This window comes from Arabidopsis thaliana, chromosome 3 (genome assembly GCF_000001735.4).
Source record: "Arabidopsis thaliana chromosome 3, partial sequence".
NCBI classification, from domain to species: Eukaryota; Viridiplantae; Streptophyta; class Magnoliopsida; order Brassicales; family Brassicaceae; genus Arabidopsis; species Arabidopsis thaliana.
In genome coordinates this window covers 13793227-13799417 of record NC_003074.8, presented here as the reverse complement: position 1 = coordinate 13799417, position 6191 = coordinate 13793227, and positions in this window count along the sequence as shown.

Here is a 6191-nt window from a genome sequence, read left to right as displayed (position 1 = left end):
AGAGCTATATGAATGAGCAAGGAAATTGGAATCCTTCTATTGATTTTTTTTCTACTCAAAATTTTGACCTTAATGTACTTTTTCTATCCTTTTCGTGATCTTTGCTATATTACGGGACAAAAATTATATGTTCAGACATTGTTTTCCAATTTTTTGCATGTATCAAAGCTCTTATAAACAAGATAGGGTATTCCTACATAGCTGGTGGGACCCACGGCAAATGGATCATAAAGTCTTCAAAAACGAATAGATACGATTGCATTTGCATGTAGTAACGGATGCGATCATATCAGCACTTATGCATCAGATCCCATCAATACTCTGCAGTTAAGCTTGCTTGGGCGAGAATAGTATTAGGATGGGTGACCTCCGGGAAAGTCGTTGTGTTGTATCATTCTTTTTTTCGGTTTTTCTCTATTTGTTTTGTTAAAAATGTATGACTATATAACTTTTAGATTGTGAGGCGAAACTTCGCATGTGATACCTTTTCGGAAAGCCCAAAGAGAGCTCTCCAATGAATGAGGAAGGAAATTGGAATTCTTCTATTGGTTTTTATTTCTACTCGAAATTTTGACCTTAATGTACTTTTTCGGGCCTTTTCGTGATCTTCGCTATATTACGGNGCGAAAGTTATACGTTCAGACATTGTATTCGAATATTTTGCATGTATCAAAGCTCTTATAAACAAGATAAGGTATTCCTACATAGCTGGTGGGACCCACGGCAAATGGATCATAAAGTCTTCAAAAAAGAATAGATACGATTGCATTGCATGTAGTAACAGATGCGATCATACCAGCACTAATGCACCGGATCCCATCAGAACTCTGCAGTTAAGCGTGATTGGGCGAGAGTACTACTAGGATGGTTGACCTCCTGGAAAGTCCTTGTGTTGCATTCTTCTTTTTTTCGGTTTTTTTTTTTTTTTTGTTAAGAATGTATGATTCTATAAGTTTTAGACCGTGAGGCCAAACTTGGCATGTGATACCTTTTCGGAAAGCCCAAAGAGAACTCTCCGATGAATGAGGAAGGACAATGGAATTTTTCTATTGTTTTTTTTTTCTAGTCAAAATTTTGACCTTAATGTACTTTTTCTGGCCTTTTCGTGATCTTTGCTATATTACGGGACGAAGATTATACGTTCGGACATTGTTTTCAAATATTTTGCATGTATCAAAGCTCTTATAAACAAGATAGGTATTCCTACATAGCTGGTGGGACCCACGGCAAATGGATCATAAAGTCTTCAAAAAAAATATATATGATTGCATTGCATGTAGTAACTGATGCGATCATACCAGCACTAATGCACCGGATCCTATCAGAACTCCGCGGTTAAGCGTGCTTGGGCTAGAGTAGTACTAGGATGGGTGACCTTCCGGAAAGTCCTCGTGTTGCATCCCTCTTTGTTTTCGGTTTTTCTCTCTTTTTTTTGTTAAAAATATTTGACTCTATAACTTTTAAACCGTGAGGCCAAACTTTGCATGTGATATCTTTTCGGAAAGCCCAATGAGAGCTCTCCGATGAATGAGGAAGGGGTTTTTTTTCTGCTCCATGTTTTGACCGAAATGTACTATTTTTGGCCTTTTCGTGATCTTTGTTATATTACGGGACAAAAATTATATGTTCGGACATTGTTTTCGAATATTTTTGCATGTATCAAAACTCTTATAAGCAAGATAGGGTATTCCTACATAGCTGGTGGGACCTACCGCAAATGGATCATAAAGTCTTCAAAAAAGAATATATATAATTGCATTGCATGTAGTAACGAATGCGATCCTACCAGCACTAATGCACTTGATCCTATCAGAACACCGCAGTTAAGCGTGCTTGGGCGAGAGTAGTACTAGGATGGGTGACCTCCAGGAAAGTCTTCGTGTTGCATCCCTCTTTTTTTTGGTTTTTCTCTATTTTTTTTTGTTAAAAATGTATGACTCTATAACTTTTAGACCGTGAGGCCAAACTTGGCATGTGATACCTTTTTGGAAAGCCCAAAGAGAGCTCTCCGATGATTGAGGAAGGAACATGGAATTCTCCTATTGTTTTTTTTTCCTACTCTAAATTTTTACCTTAATGTACTTTTTGTGGCCTTTTCGTGATCTTTGCTATATTACTGAGCGAAACTTATACGTTCCAACATTGTTTTCGAATATTTTGGATGTATCAAAGCTCTTATAAACAAGATAGGGTATTCCTACATAGCTGGTGGGACCCACGGCAAATGGATCATAAAGTCTTCAAAAAATAATAGATACGATTGCATTGCATGTAGTAACGGATGTGATCATACCACCACTCATGGACCGGATCCCATCAGAACTCCGCATTTAAGCGTGCTTGGGCGAGAGTAGTACTAGGACGGGTGACCTCCAGGAAAGTCCTTGTGTTGCATAACTCTTTTAATCGGTTTTTCTCTTTTTTTTTGTTAACAATGTATGACTCTATAACTTTTAGACCGTGAGGCCGAACTTGGCATGTGACACCTTTTCGGAAATGCCAAAGAGAGCTCTTTAATGAATGAGGAAGGGTTTTTTTTTCTACTCCAAAATTTTGACCTTAATGTACTCTTTCTGGCCTTTTTGTGATCTTTGCTATATTACGGGACGAAAATTATATGTTCGGACATTGTTTTCGAATATTTTGCATGTATCAAAGCTCTTATAAATAAGATAGGTTATTCCTACGTAGCTGGTGGGACCCACGGTAAATGGATCATAAAGTCTTAAAAAAAGAATAGATACGATTGCATTGCATGTAGTAACAGATGCGATCATACCAGCACTAATGCACCGGATCCCATCAGAACTCTACAGTTAAGCGTGCTTGGGCGAGAGTAATATTAGGATGGCTGACCTCCCGGAAAGTCCTTGTGTTGCATCCTTCTTTTTTTCGGCTTTTCTCTTTTTTTTTTTGTTAAAAATGTACGACTCTATAACTTTTAGCCTGTGAGGCCAAACTTTGCATGTGATACCTTTTCGGAAAGCCCCAAAGAGAGCTCTCCGATGAGTGAGGAAGGAAAATGGAATTCTTCTATTGGTTTTTTTCTACTCCAAATTTTGAACTTAATATAGGTTTTCTGGCCTTTTCGTGATCTTTGCTATATTACGGGGCAAATATTATATGTTCGGACATTGTTTTCGAATATTTTGCATGTAACAAAGCTCTTATAAACAAGATAGGGTATTCCAACATAGCTGGTGGGACCCACGGCAAATGGATCATAAAGTCTTCAAAAAAGAATAGATACGATTGCATTGCATGTAGTAACGGATGCGATCATACCAGCAATAATGAACCGGATCCCATCAGAACTCTACAGTTAAGCGTGCTTGGGCGAGAGTAGTACTACGATGGGTGACCTCCCGAAAAGTCCTCGTGTTGCATCCCTCATTTTTCGGGTTTTCTCTTTATTTTTTGTTAAAAATGTATGACTCTATAACTTTTAAACCGTGATTCCAAACTTGGCATGTGATACCTTTTCGGAAAGCCCAAAGAGAGCTTTCCGATGAATGAGGAAGTCAAAATGGAATTCTTCTATTTGTTTTTTTTCTATCCAAATTTTGACGTAAATGTACTCTTTCTGGCCTTTTTGTGATCTTTGCTATATTACGGGACGAAAATTATATGTTCGGACATTGTTTTCGAATATTTTGCATGTATCAAAGCTCTTATAAACAAGATAGGGTATTCCTACGTAGCTGGTGGGACCCACGGCAAATGGATCATAAAGTCTTGAAAAAAGAATAGATACGATTGCATTGCATGTAATAACAGATGCGATCATACCAGCACTAATGCACCAGATCCCATCAGAACTCCGCAGTTAAGCGTACTTGTGCGAGAGTAGTACGAAGATGGGTAACCTCTCGGAAAGTCCTCGTGTTGTATCCTTCTTTTTTTCGTTTTTTCTCTTCTTTTTTTTGTTAAAAATGTATGAGTCTATAAGGTTTAGACCGTGAGGCCAAACTTGGCATGTGATACCTTTCCGGAAAGCCCAAAGAGAGCTCTCCAATGAATGAGGAAGGGGGGGTTTTTTCTACTCCAAATTTTGACCTAAATGTACTTTTTCTGGCCTTTTCGTGATCTTTGCTATATTACGGGGCGAAAAATTATATGTTCGAACATTGTTTTCGAATATTTTGCATGTATCAAAGCTCTTATAAACAAGATAGGGGATTCCTACATAGCTGGTGGGACCTACGACAAATGGATTGTAAAGTCTTCAAAAAAGAATATATATGATCGCATTGCATGTAGTAACTGATGCGATCATACCAGCACAAATGTAATTGATCCTATCAGAACACCGCCGTTAAGCGTGCTTGGGCGAGAGTAGTACTAGGATGGGTGACCTCCAGGAAAGTCCTCGTGTTTCATCACTCTTTTTTTTGGTTTTTCTCTTCTTTTTTTTGTGAAAAATGTATGACTCTATAACTTTTAGACCGTGAGGCCAAACTTGGCATGTGATACCTTTTCGGAAAGCCCAAAGAGAGTTGTCCAATGAATGAGGAAGGGGTTTTTTTCTACTCTAAATTTTGACCGAAATTTATTTTTTCTGGCCTTTTCGTGATCTTTGCTATATTACGGGACAAAAATTATATGTTCGGACATTGTTTTCGAATATTTTGCATGTATCAAAGCTCTTATAAACAAGATAGGGTATTCCTACATAGCTGGTGGGACCTACGGCAAATGGATCATGAAGTCTTCAAAAAAGAATATATATGATTGCATTGCATGTAGTAACTGATGCGATCATACCAGCACTAATGCACTTGATCCTATCAGAACACCGTAGTTAAGCGTGTTTGGGCGAGAGTAGTACTAGGACGGGTGACCTCCAGGAAAGTCCTCGTGTTGCATAACTCTTTTTTTCGGTTTTTCTCTTTTTTTTTTTGTTAAAAATGTATGACTTTATAACTTTTAGACCGTGAGGCCAAACTTGGCATGTGATACCTTTTCGGAAAACCCAAAGAGAGCTCTCCAATGAATGAGGAAGGTTTTTTTTTCCTACTCCAAATTTTGACCTTAATGTACTATTTCGGCATTTTCGTGATCTTTGCTATATTACGGGGCGAAAATTATATGTTCGGACATTGTTTTCGAATATTTTGCATGTATCAAAGCTCTTATAAACAAGATAGGGTATTCCTACATAGCTGGTGGGACCCACTGCAAATGGATCATAAAATCTTCAAAAAAGAATAGATACGATTGCATTGCATGTAGTAACAGATGCGATCATACCATCACTAATGCACCAGATCCCATCAGAACTTCGCAGTTAAGCGTGCTTGGGCGAGAGTAGTACTAGGATGGGTGGCCTCCAAGAAAGTCCTCGTGTTTCATCACTCTTTTTTTGGTTTTTTCTCTTCTTTTTTTTCTGAAAAATGTATGACTCTATAACTTTTAGACCGTGAGACCAAACTTGGCATGTGATACCTTTTCGGAAAGCCCAAAGAGAGCTGTCCAATGAATGAGGAAGGGGTTTTTTTCTACTCCAAATTTTGACCGAAATGTATTTTTTTTGGCCTTTTCGTGATCTTTGCTATATTACGGGACAAAAATTATATGTTCGGACATTGTTTTCGAATATTTTGCATGTATCAAAGCTCTTATAAACAAGATAGGGTATTCCTACATAGCTGGTGGGACCTACGGCAAATGGATCATAAAGTCTTCAAAAAAGAATATATATGATTGCATTGCATGTAGTAACTGATGCGATCATACCAGCACTAATGCACTTGATCCTATCAGAACACCGCAGTTAAGCGTGTTTGGGCGAGAGTAGTACTAGGACGGGTGACCTCCAGGAAAGTCCTCGTGGTTCATAACTCTTTTTTTCGGTTTTTCTCTTTTTTTTTTGTTAAAAATGTATGACTTTATAACTTTTAGACCGTGAGGCCAAACTTGGCATGTGATACCTTTTCGAAAAGCCCAGAGAGAGCTATCCAATGAATGATGAAGGTTTTTTTTTCCTACTCCAAATTTTGACCTAAATGTACTATTTTGGCATTTTCGTGATCTTTGCTATATTACGGGGCGAAAATTATATGTTCGGACATTGTTTTCGAAGATTTTGCATGTATCAAAGCTCTTATAAACAAGATAGGGTATTCCTACATAGCTGGTGGGACCCACTGCAAATGGATCATAAAATCTTCAAAAAAGAATAGATACGATTG